Here is a 21,303-nt window from a genome sequence, read left to right on the forward strand (position 1 = left end):
AAGTGTTTGGTTGGTCTTTTCATTCCTTTATATTATGGCTCACCTAATACAGTTTAAAATCACTGCAGATGGTGATTGCAGCCATGAAATTAAAAGACGCTTACTCCTTGGAAGGAAAGTTATGACCAACCTAGATAGCATATTCAAAAGCAGAGACATTACTTTGCCAACAAAGGTCTGTCTAGTCAAGGCTATGGTTTTTCCAGTGGTCAGGTATGGATGTGAGAGTTGGACTGTGAAGAAAGCTGAGTGCCGAAAAATTGATGCTTTTGAACTGTGGTGTGGGAGAAGACTCTTGAGAGTCCCTGGGGCTGCAAGGAAATCCAACCAGTCCATTCTGAAGGAGATCAGCCCTGGGTGTTCATTGGAAGGACTGATGCTAAAGCTGAAACTCTAGTACTTTGGCCACCTCATGTGAAGAGTTGACTCATTGGAAAAGATCCTGATGCTGGGAGGGATTGGGGGCAGGAGGAGAAGGGGACCACAGAGGGTGAGATGGTTGGATGGCATCACCGACTCGATGGACATGAGTTTGAGTGAACTCCGGGAGTTGGTGATGGACAGGGAGGCCTGGCGTGCTGCAGTTCATGGGGTCGCAGAGTCGGACACAACTCAGCAACTGAACTGAACTGAATACAGTTTAGGGAGAGCTTCAATTTTATGTTTAAAAGAAGATAACTAAACACTTTCATTTTGAAATGATTCCCTCTAGTTTTGACTGTGATGAGAAGCAGCTTAATGTCACATGGGCTTCAGCTAAGACTTATCCAAGAAAAAAAAAAACCAAATTCAGAAATTGCATTTGGGAAAAGAACACACCTGTGGATTCTTTTAAATGAGTTTTGTTGTAGAGAGCCTACTTTCGTGCAGGGCCTCAGGTGAATATTTCAGTTGTACCAGTTTCTTTTTCTGTTAATATTTACAAAGGATGTATGTGCCATCAGGTTTGTTTAAGCTCCTGACAAGACTATAGCTCAGAAAAGTTCAAGAACTTTCTCCAAGTTGCAAGGTAAATTATGACTTCAGTTTAGTTCCATTTAGCTTTAAAGGTACATCTGAAATTATTATTTGGTTTCTCCCGTTCCTCATTTTTATTATTCATTTATTTATAATTCATTATCACTAAAAGTACATATTTTAACAACCCTTTGGTGTAGTCTGTAAGTACCTGTCAAACTGACCACCCCCCCCCGCCCCCCCGCCGGGACACCACACACACACACACACACACACACACACACACACGGGCTTCCACACACACACACACACACACACACACGGGCTTCCACACACACACACACACACACGGGCTTCCACACACACACACACACACACACACACACGGGCTTCCACACACACACACACACACACACACACACGGGCTTCCACACACACACACACACACACACACACACACACGGGCTTCCACACACACACACACACACACACACACACGGGCTTCCACACACACACACACACACACACACACACACACACGGGCTTCCACACACACACACACACACACACACACGGGCTTCCACACACACACACACACACACACACACACACACACGGGCTTCCACACACACACACACACACACACACACACGGGCTTCCACACACACACACACACACACACACACACACGGGCTTCCACACACACACACACACACACACACACACGGGCTTCCACACACACACACACACACACACACACACACGGGCTTCCCTAGTTGCTCAGTCAGTAAAGAATCTGCCTGCCATGCAGGAGACCCGGGTTCAGTTCCTGGATTGGGCAGATCTCCTGAAGAAGGGAATGGCTACCCAGTATTCTTGCCTGGAGGATCCCATGGAGAGCCTGGTGGGCTACAGTCCATGGGGTCTCAAAGAGTCGGAAACAACTGAGTGGATAACACTTCACTCCTTCCACAGACACATAAAGGTACATAATTTATCGAGTTAAATGTTATCGGCCCTCTTTGGGTGATACTTCTTTCTCCCTGCTTAGCCCTCTATATGCTGAGATTTATTTATTTTTTTTATTTTTTAATGCCTTTAACTGTAGTGTTGAGGGGCAAAGGACAAGGAGCAGATAAACACGTCGGATTCTAGTTTCTGTCTCCCTCTGCCCCCGCAGCTGGAGGATCCAAGGTCCACAGAGCCACCCTTGGCTGGTGAGGCTGGGTTCTCCTTCCCCCTCCCTCTGGCCAGGAACAAAGAAGCCTGGCTTGACCTTGGCCAGCCTCCGCCCTCCCCAGGAAGCACTCCTGGGTCTCCCTGCCACGTTGGCAGGAGAATTGGAATGTCGGGAATGGAGCTGGTGCCCCATGTGCCCAGCACAGAAGGAGACCTGTTAGGCTTTTCCTGAAGGCCCCAGGAGTCCAGCAGCTGCCAGGCACCTGGCTGAGTGCCCCCGGCACAACCCCGGGGCAGAAAGCATCTCAGACACCCGCCCAGCTACTGATATTTCCTCCGGACATCTTAAGGAAATCCGAGTGAGGCCCTGAGTTGTATCTCCAACCGCTCCATCACCGACCCTACAGAGAGACTGGAGATTTGAGGCTGGGCTGGGCTTCCACGGAAACCCGTGGGATTGCTTTCATTTAATTCTTCTATTAAAAAAAAAATTTCTAGAAAATAAAGATAAATGAATGTCAGTTTGTTTTTCTGTTGTCGTCCTCCTAGATCTATGTGGCTACTGCGGGAGCCGTGACACTTCCAGCCAGCCATGGGTTCTTTGTCTTTACAGATGAACGCAGGGGCACAGTTCGCAGCCCATGGGGCCACCTGGCCATTGTCACTGCAGTACAAGGGTCACGGTGGGGCATTCATGAAATTTCTCACCCCAGGGAAGCTTGAAAGCCATGCTCTGAAGCCCAGTTGGAGAGAAAAGGGCCCAGAGAGGCTGTCCCCCACCCCCATCCAGAAAGGTCAGGCGCAGCCCTTCAGCGTTCCCTCCCAAAGTTTTGCAACCAAGTACCAACACACTTTTTTTCCCCCAACAAATTCCAGAGTCTTGAAAGGTATTCTGCTTTTCAACTACGAATCTTTTTCGCCTGAGTACTCGCTCAATAAAGGCGAAAGAACCGTTCGAAGTGCAACAAGTAACATTTGCCCCATAACTGGACGAGAAGACTGTCCATCTGGGACATTATCCTCTCTTAACACGCAGCCCGGCCACTCGGGGATCCCCTGACCTGCCTCCCTGGTTCGCCGGATTTGTCCGCTTCTCTAATTCAACGCTGCAAAAATTGACCCCATCTAGCCGGGAGGCGCACCACCCCTCCCCGACCCCCTCCACACGCTCCTCCAAGAACCCACAGCAACTTCCCTCGGTCTTTGGCAAAGTCTCAAGCGCTGAGCACACGAGAGGAACAAAATCACACACTCGGAGTCCAGAGGATCCCCGCGGCCCCTGCCCACCCCCACCCCCCATCCCCCGGCCGGATTAGCCGGGGAGTGGGGGCCGCGCACGTACCTGGAACTGAGGTCGCTGGAGTGGACGCGCCACGTCCCGGGGCTCGGCCCGCGCCGCCTGCGGCCCTTTATACCCCCCCTCAACCCCAACCCCCAGCAGCCACGTCGGAGCGGCGGGACAGGGGACAGGGGGCGGGGGAGCGACCGAAAGTTGCGAGGCGGGGGAGGGGGGCTCCCTGAAAGTCAACGCTCGGGCGCGCTCGCCCTGGGCGGGCAGGAGTGGGGGCCTCCCCGGAGTCCAGGGGGCGCCCCGGGAGAAGAGGAGGGGGTCCAGTCCCGGGAAGGGGCGGTGTCGGGGGAGGGGCCCGGGAGGTCAGGCGCGGGGTGGGGCGCTCGGGTTTCACCCGCGCCGGGAGGGGCAGGAGGCGGGGCGGAGGCGGGCGGGGAAGGGGGCGGGGCCAACCGGGCAGGGGCGGGGTTAGGGGCTGGCTGGGGGCGGGGCGAACCGGCCCCCAGCTCCCCACCCCGGCTCCCCGCGCTGCTCTACTAGCCGGGAAGGCAGCGCCGGCGGCGGCTGCTCTGCTTGCGCTGCCTCCCGCGCGCTTTGCTCCCGCTGCGGGTGGGCTCCGCAGCACCCTGCCGTCCGCGGCCCCGAGCCCAGCGGCGGCCCCCACCACCCTACACCTCCTTTCGGCGGGGGGACGCCCCGGTCCTTGTGGCTCATCCCAAGGGCTCCCCTCTCCCCACTCCACCCGGCGACTTCCCTGCGGAGCTGGCTGGAGCACCCAACTTTGCCTCCTCGTCCGTCGTCCCCGCTGGGCGCGAACCTGCTCACCTCAGGTCCGGCCGTGAGCCCGGGGACGGTGCGCCTTGGGCTCGAGCCGGCGCACCCCCGCTCCAGCCCGGAGCTCAGCGAGTTGGGGGTAACTCTAGGGAAGTGGTGGGGGGCGGCGGCGGCTGCTGCCTGGACTTCCCTCGCGGGCGCTGAAGAAGACCCTCGCAGCCGCTCTTGACCCCCAGGGCGCCGGATGACTGGCATGGGGAACGCGCCTTGCACCTGGTGAGCGACCCCCCCACCCCACCCCGCACCCCGCCCGGTCCCCGCGTGGTCGTAGCTGCAGCCGCGAGCCAGCCGCGTTGAGGGCCAGGACTCGGGGGCGGCAGTTGTCGGCGCGTGGGTCGTGTGGATCTCGGGAAGGTCGCTCTGCAGGCTCGTGGGACACAGTCCGGGGGTTGCACTTGCTGGATCGGACTACCCAATGCGGGGGGGGGCACCCACTGTTGAGCAGGTTCGCTGGCTGGAAGTTTGAGTCTCCGCCTTTGCCGAGGTCTGAGCGTGCAGAGGGAAAGAGGGGTAGCTACCCGGTGGGCCCCCGGGCGCGGGGAGAGAGGGCACCCCTCCAAACGCCTCCTTAAGGTGCGCAGCGGAGGTCGCTGCACGCACCCGGCGCGTGTCCGGGCTCGCGGCGTAAGGAGCTGAGGGCAGGGTCCCGGTGGCCGTCACTTCGCAGTGCCTGCCTGGGGCAAGGTTTTCTGGTCGAGTGACCTGGGCTCTGCGGCGCCCGCGAGAAACCAGGAGGCGGTCGACCCGGGCTTAACTCCTCCGAGCGCTGTTGATAAGCAGGGAGGGAGACCGAGGCTGGCTGCCGCCCCGATCGCCGCGGCCGGGGAGGTGTAGACGCCCCGGGAGCCGCCGGCCCGATGGGCTGGCTGCAACCAGGCCAGTCCCATTCCGCGGGCATCTCTCCCGCCGCCCCACCACTTCGCATCCCCTCCTGGCTCAGGATTTTGGGTTTGAGAGGCGGATCCGGGCGCCGAAGGGAGGATGCGCGTGGGACCCGCGGCCGAAGAGGGGTCTCCCGGGATCGCTCGCCGCCGTGGCGCCCGGTGCCAGGCCTAGCGTGGTCAGATTCCGGCTCCCCGGGCTTTGGCGGGAAGCTCGTTCACCTCCTCGTCCTCCTCTCGCTTTGTACCTGGATGCGGCTGGCTGTTTAGAGTTGGGGTTGAACTTTTCCTGCACTTGCGGCGTCCTGGGGACCCCCGGTAGGGGGCGCCGAGAGCGAGCGCTGGAAGAGGGCCTGAGGATGCTGGCTGGCTAGGAAGGCTTCCTCTGTGCCCGGTGAGTTGGTGGGGTCCGGGTGAGCAAAGCACAGGACCAGGCGGATCTTGCCATCATTTCCTAGAGGCGGAGGGTGGCGCGGTAGGTGATCTGTCGACCAGGGAGGGAGCTGTCAGCCTTGTTAGAAGGGATAGGAAAGGTGGTCAACAGACTCAGGTCCTTTAAATAGAAAGACTCCTTCCAGAGTTAAACGCATCCCTGTAAACTCTTCCTGTTTGTGCGTCTGCCTTCCTCCCCCCGACCTTTGTATTCACCCAGAAAGAAATGGGAATCAGGTGAAGAGAATGTGAGTTATGTTTAATATTGACATGAAGTTCTCCTCCAGGAGCAGATTAGTGAAAACGCCAGGAGTTACAAATGATTGTTACATCATTTTTTTTTAAATTAAGGTTTATGTTGAATCTTGTTTTTAAGAAAAGCAATTGTATGTCACAATCAGCTTATCCGGAAGAGCCCTGATGGCCAAGTTTGCAATCAACAGATATGTTATTAATTACAGAATTAGTCTTTCCTAAGGAGACCCAGAAAGACAAAATCAGACTTTACCAGGGAAGATTTTAACACCTAATTAGGATTGCTAAATTAATTGCTGGTTAATGCCACTTCCATTATTGAAGAGAGGGCAGAGTTTATCCTGCACTATTTTGAGTGACCAGTTCACACTTTCAGTTCAAGCAGATAATAGCTTAACTTGTGTACCATTTAAATAACTTTTCCTCTATGTCTGTGTTTACCCCAGAGGAAACAGGGATTTTGTACACCCAAAGATTTTTTTCCTTGTTTGTCTTAAATGAAAATAGCGATCTGACGTGCAACTGCTTGGGCCACTTGAAACAGATTTCTTTTTCCTTAAGTTTCTTTCTTGCAGAAACTTTGCCATGATATAGCAGCTCATCCATGGTGCTACATTAGTCATGCTAATTCTCTACATACTCATGGAACCCTTGGGGTGATGAGCTGGTACCCGCTTTTACATGCTTTTACATACTTTGCTTAACAGGGAGAAGATGGATGATACTAATCATTTTATGTCTTTTACAAATTGCACTAACTTAATCGGTTGTTTTAATGTCAAGCAGCTGTGAGATTCCTGCTGCGAGCAAAGCCTTTGGTCTCCTGGGTGGTAAAGCTTGTTTTTGTCCAAAAGAAGTTTTGGGGATGTTCAAAACTTGATAAAAATAAACCTGTGCTTTTCACTGCCGGTCTCCTTTTAAAATGATTCTTCTCCATTTCTGGATAGGATGAAACAAAGAAATGTGTAGTGTAGTGGCTGTTACAAGATGTTGGCCAGTGCATGATAAATAGGTGCATATTCCCATAAACTTTTGCTTAAGTTTTAGAGTTTGTAGACCTTCTGAATCCCCAGCCACGGCTTTGCAGCAAGAAATCTTGTTCACATTAGAAGTGTTAAAACCCACAGACTCTTCTATGTGTTATATGCTAATTGCTCAAAATGAGAGATGCCAGCTCCTTGGGACTCTTTCCTTTGCTCCTGATACTAGAGAGAACTGCTTAGCCGAACCATTACATAGTTTTTATTAACTTAGTGATTATTTTTAATGATTCCAAATGTTATTCACATTGTTATTATAAAGTCACTGAAATGGAGGCGTTCCTTCTGATACACATACCAGAAAGTGGGGGAGGGGAAATTCCCCTCCTTCATTAAATGTCCAGCAGAGGTCTAAAGGAATTCCATTATATAAACAAGTAATCAACTCCAGAGTTAACTAAGAGTAGGATCTAATCCATAAGAAGAGGTTTGGATCACAAATCCTACAGTTTGTGAGACAGAACAAGTTAATTAGTTTATACTATGTCAGAGTCAAGGAATCCATTTTTGGAGTACTCTGTGTACAAGTGTTTGAGCAAAGTTCCACATCCTGCAATAAATCCTCCATAATTCTTGATTCTAAAATTGTACTATATTTGTGTTTTAAAATGCTTCTGAACTTGTTGCTATAGTTACACAGACAAGTTGCTTAGCGTATAATTATAACACCAAGGTGACACATTTTTACATTTGGAGTGAAATAATTTTTAAAAGGTAAGCTACAGTGTCTAACAAATTTCAGTTACACCCAAGTGCAAGCGTGTGTGTGGACCCTTGTCCATTTCTGCCCACCCGCATCTTTGTACATTTATACAGAGAAAGTCAACTCTTTTCTTGAGTCTTAAGATGAGAACAAGTAAGCACTTTGAAGTTGTTTGTACTTGTCTTTGTGTACTGTTGTTAACATAGACATTTTCACATATGTTCCTGGCAGCCTTTTAAAATTGAGATGCAGAAGTTTTGTTGAAAATTACTGGTTTTTATCACTCTGTTTGCTGCCTTGTAGAAATGATCAGTCGTAGATAGGTGGCAACCTGAGGTTTCTAATTCCTGCACATATTGGTAGCATCTTAAAGATTAAATTCAACAAGTGAGGAGTGGCTAGCTCGTTGGGAAGCTGTTTGAAGAAGCAGCTTTTATTGTGCTTGATAAAGATGTCACTGACTTCTGTGATGAATTTATCAGGTACTGGTTATCCAGATTACACAGAATCAATTTCTAACGGCAAGAAACGAGGAGAAAAATTAAAGCAAACTGGAATATATATAGACAAACTTGTTTTGATTCAGAATTTATACCAAACAGAACAAAGCAAATGAAAACTTGATCCAAGAGAAGGTCCAGTATAACAATTAAGTTATTGTTATGTACTGGTATTGACACAACTAATCTTTTTCATCTAAAGGTTCTAGATCTAGGGGTACTTGGCTCTGAATTTCACAGAGTATTCTGAAGCAACTTCAAAGCCAAGCAATAAGTCCCTGGGGCATGACATTTAAAATAGGATTAGCCCAATGGTGGGCTCAAGGAAACAGAAAATTTTCTCAAAGGAATTGCTGTTGTCTTTTTCTTTACCTTCTTTTATTGTCCAAGATTAATGGCTGTTTGACAAGAGCGAAGTTGAGCACTTTACTTCTCTTTCCTAAGTTTTAAAATGAATTAGTGTGGTACTGTTGCATTTGGAAAAAATGAAATCATTCCATTCTTTACTCTTTTTTTCCCCCTACATACACTCGAATTGGTTTCCTGATTAATATTGAAGAACACTAAATTTTTAAAAGAGTAAATTTTTAGAGGATAATTTCTTTGCTTTCTGGAAGGCCATGAACTCACTAATCTTTATCTTCCCATCTATCATTCTTTACTTGTCACCATCTCTCTGGGAAATCAGCTACCCTAGGGTTCATATAGAATGATGAGGAGGTACATATTGGAACAATTTTATTTTATGTTGCATTTTTATGTCCATTTGCGAGTAGATCACATTACTGCAATAGGTAATTCAATTACAGATATGTATGATAAATAACCAGGAGATGGATGCTATCAGAAGGCAATTCTCCTGGAGAAAATAATACTGTATTTGCTGAAATGTGAAATTAAGTTCTAGGCAAGTGACAGTCAAGATTGAGCATGGCCAAATTGTTCACAGGAAAAAGAGCCTCTTTCAGTCAGTTCAGATTCACCCAACATTTGGCAATGATACATGATATGCCTATGCAAAGAAAAAGCAGAGTCAAAGAAAAGAAAAGAAAGCAATAAGAAAAATTCTGCTAAGCTGTGTCCTGTGAATTGTCTGCAGAAACATAGAATGATTAGTGCCTGGCTGTTAACTTCCCGGAACGGATGTGTTCCTCACCAACTGACCCCCAATACAATTCCTTACAAAGAGCTTCCCTTTCTGTAAAGAAAACTGGAGATGTGACCTGTCTCAGGGAGCTGAACTCAGTCAGCCACCAAGGATGCAGCTGCCTGCTGCCAGGACTTCGCCGGGACCTGGTGCCAAGCAAGCGTCCCGGATGGAGGCCAGGGACATTTATGGCTGGACATGCTGCAGCCAAATGGGCTTTAGCATCACAACTGGCTGCTGTGATTTCCTTTAGCAATTACAGGGCCCAGATTTAGATCTGCTGTAAAACTTTACCGATTGTAAAGCTGAGAACATTGTTTGTGACTGGCACGGCATAAAGCAAACATAATCCCTTGGGATGCTAACCTCCCTTTGTTCAACGGACATTGCCATGAAGCCATTGTTCGTGCCAGTTGACGTGCAAGTCGGGACGGGAGAAGTTGCTTCTGAGACACCCCTCAAGTCAGTTCCTCGGTGTGTGCTAGCTGTGAACTTGACTTTGGGAGACTTAGTTCTGGGAAAGCTGGGAGGAATAGTTACCAGGAGCCTAGGCTCTGATAGATTGCTTGATTAACTGGGCAGGGCACTTAGGATGGCAGCGGAGAGGTCCCCAGGGGACAACACGCCCGCTGGGCTGGAGCAATGTTGGTGGTTCCAGGCCATCTGGTGAGGGGTGGTGAAGGCAGGCCCCAAGTTTGGGCCTGGAGGACAGGTCAAGGGGACAGTCTTGATGCAATGAGAAAAGCAAGCCAGCCAGACTGGCTGCCCGCCAGGTGTGGGTACCATCCTGGCAGGTGGCTGCTGCTAACGTGCAGGAAGAGCCAGGGGGCCTGGGCCCTGCAGCGGGTTGGAATCTGTTCCTGGTTGGGGGGATGAGTGCCTGAGCTCATCCAAGCACCCTGTGTGATCCTGGCCCCGCCGACGTGACTCAGTCCCACCACTGTCTCCTCTTCCTGACCTCAGCCCCTTTGGCCTCTTCATGTTCTCTTCCTTCTGCTCGGAAAGCTCCCCGCCACTCCCCCCCCCCCCGCCCCACCCCCCACAGCTCATGGCTTCCAGATCTGGCCTCTCGGAGGGCTTTCACTCAAGTGTCCCATCTTCAGAAAGGCATCTTCACATCATACTAGTTAGGACACCATCCCTTCCCTCTTTCCTCTCTTCCTCAGCCTCTTTTTCTCTTTGTAGCTTTTTGCTCCAACCCAACATACTGTATTGGCTTAAAGTCTTTGACCAACTTTGGAGCTTCAGAGCAAGACAATACTGCCCCTAGTGAATCCGTGTTTAGAAGAGCGCCTGGCACACAGGCTGCCCTGGGTTCAGGTATGTGGTGAGTGAATGAATGGGAAAATGCTTTTATGTGGTATGTAAATAGTGCAGTCTGCGATACAGTGTCCTGGATAAAAGCTATGGGTTAAAACTTTGGGGGCCAACTGTGGAAGCTAAAAACTAGGTGGAGAAAAGTGTTTCGGATGCTCCCAAACTGATTTATTGACATCGTCTTGAAATACAGATGTCTTTGTGAGCCAAGGACCGTGAGCTTCATATTTCCTATACAGGGCTGTTTGCCCAGTTGTAAATGCTTGTTCAATGAATCCGTGACCTTGCTGAACTGGGAAATTAGCATAAAACACTTTGTGTGTATTCTAATAGTTTATGTATATTAAAACATAAAAAAGTGTAATTCAGGGCTGTTTATTTACTGAGAATAGCAGCCCTTGCCTCTGCCACCCACAGGCAGAAAAATTCCAGGCACTGTATTGTATCCTCATGACATTTTCACACATTACAGAGACTTTTCGAAATTCCAGAAAAAGTTTAGAACTGTGGAAGCCTTTCTTCTTGTATTGCTGAGATGAGGCCCATGAGCCCTGTCATTTAGTTGGATTTATAGATTTAATAAGCTGAAACAGATGAGTGGATAAACAGAGTGTGGTCCAGCCATACAATGGGCTACTATTCGGCAATCAAATGAATGAACTCTTGATATGGGCCGCACTGAGTGTGAACTTTAAAAGATTATGCTTTGTGAAAGAAGTCAGTCCCCAAAGACCGTGTGTCGTGATTCCTTTTATGTGAAATGTCTAGAACAGGTAAACCTGTGAAGACAGAAAGCAGATCTGAAGTTATCTGGGATTGGGGCTGGGGATTGGAAGAAACTGCTAATGGGCAGCTGGGGTTTTTCAGGGAGATGGAAATATTCTAAAACTGGATAATGGGGACAGGCACACAACATGTGCATTTACTAAAAATCATCGAATTGTACACAAATGGTATGTAATCTATGCCTCAGTGAAGTTGTGTAGTTCCAACTTGCTGCTGCTAAGTCACTTCAGTCGTGTCCGACTCTGTGCGACCTCATAGATGGCAGCCCACCAGCCTGCCCCGCCCCGGGATTCTCCAGGCAAGAACACTTAGCACCGAAGAAATCCAAAACCTCAAAATGCAAGAGGTACATAAGATAGTGACAATAATTTATAATGTTCTGAGTGGTTACAATGTACCAAAACATTTTATCCACTTAAAAGAGAAAAGAGCTCTGGGGCATACTCTCTAAAGAGTTCTTTGAACCACCCATGGCCTAAACAAATCCTGGTGTGTTTCCTGGGAATTGTGTCTGTATTTCCAGGATTTTCACAAAGCCCAGTGCTGATGCCACCGGATGCTGGGTGAGCAGCATCTCTTTGATCCCCAGGCATTTCCTGGGAAGTATATCAGAGCTGTGATCTCTGTCCTGAAAACAAGCAAACCCAGGTTGTTTCCAGATGAGACCCGGAACCAAGTCAAATCAATTAAACTCATCTGACCCCTGGGCCACTCGGTGTTTGCTGCACACCAGTTTCCAGTTGTCTACTGAGGATACTTCTCTTTTGCCAGTTTTAAAAATGTTTATGGTGTTATTTATTATTATTATTTTTGGCTGTACTGGGTTTTCATTGTAGTGCACAGGCTTCTCATTGAGGTGACTTCTCTTGTTGGGGTGTACAGGCTCCGGGCACGTGGGCTTCAGTTCAGTTCAGTCACTCAGTCGTGTCCGACTCTTTGCAACCCCGTGGACTGCAGCACGCCACGTTGTCCTGTCCATCACCAGCTCCTGGAGCCTACTCAAACCCATGCCCATTGAGTCAGTGATGCCATCCAACCATCTCATCCTCTGTCGTCCCCTTCTCCTCCTGCCTTCAATCTTTCCCAGCATCAGGGTCTTTTCCAGTGAGTCATTCTTCACATCAGGTGGCCAAAGTATTGGCCACAATCACAGGAAACTAATCAAACTGATCAGATGGACCACAGGCTTGTCTGACTCAATGAAACTATGAGCCATGCCGGGTAGGGCCACCCAAGACAGATGGGTCATGGTGGAGAGTTCTGACAAAACGTGATCCACGGGAGTGGCAAACCGCTTCAGTATTCTTGCCTTGAGAACCCCATGAACAGTATGAAAAGGGCTTCAGTAGCTGTGACTCATGGGCCCTAAAGAATGGGCTCAGTAGCTGGGGCTCACGGGCTTAGCTGCTTCATAACATGTGGAATCCTCCAGGACTGGAGATCTAACCCGTGTACCCTGTGTTGGCAAGTAGATTCCTTTCCACAGTGCCACCAGGGAAATCCTCTTCTGCTAGTTTTATTGGTACATGGGCATCGCTCTGGGTGGCGGTGGGGGGGTGGAGAATCTTGGAAAACACACCATCTCCTGGTCTCATTAGAACTGCAGGGTCTGGAACTCCAGAGTGTGGCTCTGCTCACCGTAGAACACTGCTTTCCTGGGATGGGGCAGAGTGCGTGGTACCTGCTTCTGTATCCTTGTTCACCTAGCAGAGCATCTGCTTCTGCTGGTGAGGTTATTCTAACAGCCAGAGCTGGTGGTGGGATGCAGGTTTTTGAATGCTCAGAGCCCAAACATTTAAACTGGAGAGGGCCCTTTTTCCCCATTAGAAGAGTCATTAGAATCATTTCTGGCTCTTTCCTTTCTGCTTTGACATATTCTGCAGTTAAAGCACAAGCTGAGATTCAGTTATGGGCAGAGGTACATATGAATTGCCTGTAATTTCCTTGCTCTTCAACTATTGTCTCTGGATGGGAGTGTCTTTAGCTCTTTCCTCTTGTTTATGGCAACTTCCATCTGTTTAGTGCCTGAGAATCCTCTCTGCCTCCTGCCTCAGGGCTGGCTTGGCTCTCTCTTGGGCACCTTACCCTCCCCACACCAGTTGGTTTCCACATGGTGACTTTCCGTGGGAGTGTTTACTTTGACAAAGACGGTCCCGGCTCCAGATACACTGGGCAGGAGATGGGGGCTTTCAGGGCTCATATGCCTCTTTATATTAGTGGTGAAGTATTGCTCTCCAGTCCTGGGATGGTTTGGGCAGGTGTTTGCAAAGAACGTCTAATTTCTTCAGCCCTTGTAGTGGTCATATGCAGAAATTGAGATGGACAAGAGTTTTAAATATTGACCTCTTACCAGTGTAATTTCTGACTCGCTCATTCTGAGTTTGCCTCCTCCCGAACTGGCAGCCTAACTTACACACAAATTAAGAGTAAAATGTATAAAATGACCATGTTTTTCTGTTACCAACCCTAAATTATTACTCACCCTTGGTAAGTAGTAAGGAGTTCTTTATGAGATTGCATTAATATTTCCTTCTGCTTATTAGGTGGCAAAGGAGTGGGTGACATTTATTTTTTGATGTCACTTTTGGTGGCTTTAATTGGTCAATAAAGTACTGTTTAGGTGGGTACTTTTGGTGGTGGTTTTCTTTCATTTGCAATGAGCTAATGTTCTCCATATTTTAAGGGTAACTAGTTAAGCATTCAATTAAAGAGATCGACTGGTTACATGATGAGAGAAATTTCCATCTTGCCAGGACAGAGACTTAGTTTGGAAACACAAGGAATAAGAAAATGATGCCATTTTTCTCTTGTTTTAAGACCTCCTTTTGGAAGCATTGTTGATTTGTATTGGATCTGAGAACTGGAGTTGATTGTAATTAAAGCAAGATGTAGTGTTACATACAGAATTCTGTGAAGACATTGCCCCAAGTGGGAAAAATGTATTAGACCATTAGTTTTGATGATTTGTTTTATTTTTTCCTAACCATTTCTTTTTCTGAAAAGCGTCCAGATGCTAAGATCAAATACTCATTTTGGACAGTCTAGCGTGTACTGGATCCTACCTTTGTTGGGTGGTTGGATGACAGGGAAGAGCCTGGAACGTTCACTTCACAGCCTGGAACGTTGCTACTGCAATCCCTTGTATCTGCTGACACCTCCTCCTGCTGTCCTTGTTCTGAAGTGTAAACTTGAAGGGTTTTTGACAATATGTCAGGGAAAGAAAACTTCTTTAATGTTTGAGCTAGAAGTTAAAGTCGGGCATTTTATTTATTAAGTTTAATATTTCTGGGCTTTAAGTAGAGAAGAGAGATCATGTTTGACGGAGCTGGGGTCCAGGCTGCAGATGAAACTTTGCCCGAGGTAAGGTGACCAGATGTCCAATGTGGAAAGGAGCTTGCTGGACAGTGGTTTCTTGTTCTTTCTGATGAATGAAAGAACTGCTGCTCCTCCAGTATCCTCTGATAATCTTTTTATCTGCTCCACCCCCACCCCCCCAATCACAGGGATTCTTCTGCGGTCCCTCCTTATCCTGACCTTTCTGTGGTCAATTTCTCTGCTAACCCAGCTGCCTTTTTAGTAATGCATTTCTCCTTCACCATGAAGTTCTGAGCTGAGCTCGAAACTTCTGATTGGCCCTAAGTTTCTAACAAGGCCCAGCTCACTCTCTGGCCCTCCCCTCCTGTGTTTCAGCCCCTGCCCCAGTGGGAAGGGAGCTGGCCAGGCTTTGTCCAGACAGTGGCAACTTCAGTGCCTGGCTCTAAGCTCTGGGGATTCCGAGCCGCAGCTGGATGACGTAATATCAGAGGTGTCATTGATGGGCATCCCTCATAGCTCAGTCTGTAAAGAATCTGCCTGCCATGCAGGAGACCCGGGTTCGATTCATGGGTTGGCAAGATCCCCTGGAGAAGGAAATGGCAACCCGTGCCAGTATTCTCACCTGGAGAATCCCATGGAGAGAGGAGCCTGATGGGCTGAAGTCCATGGGGTTGCAAGATTTGGACACGACTTAGCCACTAAACCATCACCACCACCATCATCGATGGACATGCTCTTTTGCTCAGCCTTGTTCCTGGGCTGGTTCATGTTGGCTCATGAGGTCAGTCCTTCTCTAGGTCAGTTATAAGTGTGACGGGAATATGGTGGTGATTTAGTTCCCTGCCTTTAGTTTCACGTCTGATGGTGCTCTCGAGCTGGGAAAGGCAGGCATCAGCTTATTAGGCGAGAGAAGCCCTTGTGAGAAGGCAGTGGGGACTTCTCCACCCCTCAGCCTTTCGTCTTGATGGTGGAGGTCGGAAGCCTTGGAGCTATGCTTCTCAAGGTCCTCCTTCCTTTCCACACGGAACTCTCACTTCCTTGGCCCCTGGTCACAAAGTTGGTGCCAGGAAAAGTGGGGATACCTGAACCTAGGTGTTTGAGGCGACAGTCCTTCCCACTCTGCCTGTCTACCCCTACTTCCTTTACAATGTACATCTGAAACCAGTGCAAATGCCTTCTGTGAATGGAATTTGTGCGGTGGTTGGGGGTGGGGCTGGTGGGGTGGAGACAGGAGGGCCCAGGAGCCCCGCACGTCCAAGCAGTGGCTTGTTGGCTGTCAAGGCTTTCCAAGCCGACTCCCAAGTCAGGCCTGGAGCCAAATTTACTTTCCGTCTGTCAGCTGTGATGGAATTCCTAGGTCCTATCCCCAGCTTGTGAAAAGAAATCATTCGGGGAACTGCAAGCTGGCAAGTAAGTATTGCAAAGGTTCATTCACTCGAAAGCTGATGCCTACAAATGTTATTTAACTTTGAACAGTTTCTCTGGGCCCACCTGCTGGGGTTCCATCTCCCTGGAACCTGGTTTGTGTTGGTGCAGAGGAAAGCCCTTGGGGAAGGGCAATGGTGGGCATTTTAGTAGACATGCCCCAGAGATGGTACCGGCCGAAGGACTTTCTGGATGTCTCCACCTTGCTCATCCCTGATCCAGGCGTTGTTCAGTAAGGTCCATTTCTTTCGAACTCCATGGAGTAAATAACAGTGCTTGGAATTCAGATGCTGAAACTCTAAAACCCAGTTAGGACTGTAGAGTCCGGTTTCACAGTCGTCAGACCTCCTGTCAATTCAGATACCTTGAAGACACTTTTAAAAAGAGTGTCTGTCAGTGAATTAATTGCTTTTTGAAGGAGGATCAAGAAAGTCAATGCTTTCAACTTGGACCATGGCTACAGGGGAGACCGATTTGCTAACCTGGGGAGGAGTGACACCCCTTACGGCTTTGATTAGGAAGAAGAGCACTTCCCAGTGTCTACAGAGTATTTAAAAAAGACTTCTTTTTCTCATATAATGAAAATAATATCAGAAGATCAAGCACTCCAGGTACAATTTATTTGTACAGTTGATTTATAAAATTCATTTTTCTCTTTCTGACTCACTTTACTCTGTATGACAGTTTCTAGGTCCACCCATACCTTTATAAATGACCTGGTTTCATTTTTTTGTGTGTGTGTGTGTGGCGAGTATTCTGTTGTATATATGTCCCACATCTTCTTTACCCATCTGGTGATGGACATTTAGGTTGCTTCCTTGTCCTGGCTGTTGTGAATAGCACTTCAGTGAATGATGGGGTACATGTGTCTTTTTGAATTATGATTTTTCTCAGGGTACATGCCCAGTCATGGGATTGCTGAATCATATGGCAGCTCTATTTTAGGTTTTGTAAGGAACCTCCATACTGCTGTCCATAGTGGCTATACCAACCTACATTCCCATCAACAGTGTAGGAAGGTTCCCTTTTCTCTACACCTGCTCCAGCATTTATTGTTTGGAGACTTTTTGATGATGGTCATGCTGACCAGTGCAAGGTGATACCTCATATAGGCCCTGAAAAATGAAAGTGAAGTCACTCAGTCATGTCTGACTCTTGGTGACCCCATGGACTGCAGCCTACCAGGTTCCTCCACCCATGGGATTTTCCAGGAAGGAGTACTGGAGTGGGTTGCCGTTTCCTTCTCCAGGGGATCTGCCCAACCTAGGAATCGAACCTGGGTCTCCCGCATTGCAGGCAGATGCTTTACCATCTGAGCCACCAGGGTAGACAATATATGCACTGCTAAGTCGCTTCAGTCGTGTCCGACTCTGTGCAACCCCATAGACGGCAGCCCATCAGGCTCCCCCGTCCCTGGGATTTTCCAGGCAAGAACACTGGAGTGGGTTGCCATTTCCTTCAACAAATACATGCACTGCTGCTGCTGCTAAGTCGCTTCAGTCGTGTCTAACTCTGTGCGACCCCATAGATGGCAGCCCACCAGGCTCCCCTGTCCCTGGGATTCTCCAGGCAAGAACACTGGAGTGGGTTGCCATTTCCTTCTCCAATGCATGAAAGTGAAAAGTGAAAGTGAAGTCGCTCAGTCATGTCCGACTCTATCGACCCCATGGACTGCAGCCTACCAGGCCCCTCCGTCCATGGGATTTTCTGGGCAAAAGTACTGGAGTGGGGTGCCATTGCCTTCTCCAATATATGCACTACTATGTGTAAAATAGATAGCTAGTCGGGAGCTTCTGTATAGTGCAGGGAACTGAGCTTGATGTTTGGCAATGACCTAGAAGGGTAAAATCAAGGGGTGGGAGAGAAGATCAGGAGGGAGGGGACATGTTTACCTATAGCTGATTCACTTCATTTGTTGTATGGCAGAAACTAACACAACATTGTAAAGGAATTATTCTCCTATAGAAAAGAACTATATTAGATTTCTTTGTTCAGGTTTGTAGATGGGAGTAGTATGAGCTTTGGAGTGACTTTGGGAAAGAACAGGCCAGATAAATATGCTTCATTTGATCTCTGGGATCCTGAGTACTTTGGTAATCTTTCAGAAAAAATCGCCGTTTTTCTTTTTGCAGTCAATGACTTGGCTGTTTTACATTAAGAGGGAAGACAGTGTCGTGACCTCTCAGCTAGTGAGTGGATTAGAGGGGAGACTCAGCCAGGTGCACGTCTCATGCCATGCTTTTCCTAAATTTCACCCAGATCTTTGTCCTCTACCAAAACGCTCACCTCCGTTGGTGCGTTGGTTTGGGGTCCACATGATGAAGGGACACAGAATGGAAAAGGTTGCCCAGTCTGCCCCTTGGAGTGGGTCCACTGAGGTTGTGCCCATAAAACGAGGCTATGAGCTCACCCCCAGTGGTGTGTCCCTTAGAGTCTCTTTAACTACTGGTGGTAGTGTGTGGACTTTAATCCAACTTTTGGATCTGTCGCTAAATGCCTTTCAATGGGCTTTTAATTTTTTGTTTTTAGATGAAAAGTGTATGTTCCCAGAAGAACTGGCTTTGGGGCCCAGATTTTCTGCCTGGAGGTTGTTGGAGACAGGGCTAAGTGGGAAGAATAAAAATCGTGATTGGAGGCTTGGCAAAAATCATTGCTGGAGGCTTGACAAAAATCATCATTAGGAGGCTCAGACAAAGGGCACAATTAGTGCATGGCTGAGGCTGGGCACTGATGTGGGTGGCCCTCAGGGCCAAGTGCCCTTTGTGGTTCTGCAATTGCACTTTTGAGCGAACAACCAGTCTAATTAAGCCATGAAAACTAGTCTAAAGCAGGTTAGGGAAGAATGCCTGCTTGAAGGAGTATGGGAACCCTCGTGTTTATCTCTGTTACTCTTCAGGGGAGTGCTACCCTTTCTATTTTCTTTTCTTTTTTCTACTGGAGTATAGTTGATTAACAAGGTGTTAGTTTCAGGTGTACAGCGAAGTACAGTTAAACATATACATGTATCTCTTCTTTTTCAAATTCTTCTTTTCTCATTTACGTCATTACAGAATACTGAGCAGGGTTCTCTGTGCCATAGGGCTTCCCTGGGGACTAGGATGGTAAAGCATCTGCCTGCAATGTGGGAGACCTGGTTTCAATCCCTGGGTTGGGAAGATCCCCTGGAGAAGGGAATGGAGTCCACTCCAGTATTCTTGCCTGGAGAATCCCATGGACAGAGGAGCCTGGTGGCTACAGTCCCTGGGGTCGCAAAGAGTCGGATGTTACTGAGCATGAGATTTTAAAAAGCCCCCTGTGAAGCAGAACATCAGCGCCAGCCAGGTTCATTCCTGTATCTTTCCTCTATGTAGGAAGAAAACGATTTGTAGCCGTATTTCTGTCAAAGAGTTAGGCATAAACTTTAAAGAATTGGTTGAAAGCAAAAGGAATTCATATAAAGACATAACTAGAGGTATACTTGAAACAAAATATGCATGTTTGAAATATTTGACTTTTCTGAGCAATCGGGAGGTTGTTAGCTGTTTCCCTTTCCCACTTCAACTTTCAAATGATTAATGGGATTTGTTTAATTAAATGTTCCACATTTACCTGGAGTGGAGGCCCAGGGAGTGTTCTGAAAATAGTATCAATTGTTTTCTATTGATCTACAATATGCAGTATGGCTTGCTTATCTTGAGAGAAAAGACATTCAGTTTTATATTAATAATCTTTTTCAGATTATTTAACAGTTAGTTCAAAGATGAAAAATCTATTTAAAACATCCTCTGGACCTCCTGAAAAATTCCCTGTCATGAAATACTCCTTTACTGCATTCCAGAGGAAGAAGCTAGTTTTAAAAAGAGAAGCACACTTCTGTGGCTACCACAGTAGGTTGAAATGTGCCGATGGGTAGCTAGGCTATTTTTAGCAAGTTCCAACATATCCTGTGGTGGCTGATGTCCAATCGTCCAAAATTAGTCATGGGATCTTGGCCACCACAATGTCTGGGACTCAGCCGATCAGCATGCTCAACATCTTTGAATTGTCAGCCTAAAGCTACCACTAGGATTGATTGCTTTGGTCAAACAATACATCATTCTTTGCAGAAAACAAAAGGATTACCTCTCCTAGTGAGCTAAAAGATCAGAAGCCTTGGAATTAAAGGCTAGGCAAGGTAGGTACTGAATAAAATTGGGAACACATTCAGACTTTTGGAAGATGACAGTCTTGGTGATGAAGACAGTGAAATGCCTAACAGGGACATTTTTATTTTATTCTGTTGGTGGGGGCATGAAAAAAAAACAGCTGAGTTTTTTTTCCTCTTCTGCTTTGTTTACATAAAAAGAAGGTCAAAGGAGAAGGTTGTTGGGGACCCTCAAGGCAGAAAAAGCTTGGTCTTCCATCTGTAGAAAAAAGGGGGGATACAGTTACCTTCTGGAAAAGGTCTTTTCTTACACATGGTGCCCCCAATCATTCTAGAGACAGATGACCAATTCACTTTGAAAGAATTGTATTTACGTTTCCCCATGCCTAGAGAAATGCTTCCTTGTTAAATACACACCCAGATACAATTATCCTTTGCTGTGTTCATTGATTACTTTTTTTCCCAAAGGTTTTTCTGTTTGCTTGTAAAGTAATCCATAGTTGACAGAGGATGGGCTAATTTTTAATAGCTTTATTCTGACAAATCCTTTCTGTTGTCTTAATTTAAACTGACATGGCAAATGGGAGGTGGATTTGATTCCAAGGAAGGAAACGCACTTGGTTGGAGCACACTGTCTTATATGTTGGCTATCGACTGCCTTCTAATTGATATAACCGTTCCATAGGATTCCAGAATTTAGAGGACACAGTTGAAACTGTCCACTGCGTCTCTCTGTCTGCAAGCAGGGCCTGTTCTGAACCCTCGTGGACAAATCGTGATCTGTTACGTTCTTAAAGAGGGAGGTACCTTGGGGCTTCTGTTGTAACTCGGTCCATTGGTTTCACTGTGGTCCAACTCCAGAGGAGCACTGGGTGAAGGGTGACATTTGGTCATCCAGCAAGTGTTTTCCAGAAACTTCTCTCTGTCTGACGCTGGGTCCTGATCTGGGAATACAGTGAGTGTAGGACAGAAGGGTTTCTGTTCTCTTGGTCCTGGTTTTCCAGTTGGGTATTCCTTGCCCTTGCAAGGCTGCCAGTTTTCTCTGATGTTCTTTAAGAAAACTTGCAGGATGCTCCAAATGCTATTAAAACCCTGAGGATTGCCTAGAACCTCTAGCC

The 21,303-nt window shown here is 47.7% G+C and overlaps 1 protein-coding gene across 3 annotated transcripts in view; it reads left to right on the forward strand.

The window, feature by feature from the left end:
- The first annotated feature begins 4,389 nt into the window (after window positions 1-4,389).
- Window positions 4,390-21,303, forward strand: part of SEMA5A (semaphorin 5A) — a 565,637-nt gene continuing 548,723 nt past the window's right edge. For all 3 annotated transcript variants that reach the window (XR_009731836.1, XM_061393884.1, XM_061393883.1), the window contains exon 1: window positions 4,390-4,477. The gene's annotated coding sequence lies outside the window, so the exon portion shown is untranslated. The remainder of the gene's footprint in view (window positions 4,478-21,303) is intronic.

The sequence above is a fragment of the Bos javanicus genome, chromosome 20 (assembly GCF_032452875.1).
Source record: "Bos javanicus breed banteng chromosome 20, ARS-OSU_banteng_1.0, whole genome shotgun sequence".
Taxonomy (NCBI): Eukaryota; Metazoa; Chordata; class Mammalia; order Artiodactyla; family Bovidae; genus Bos; species Bos javanicus.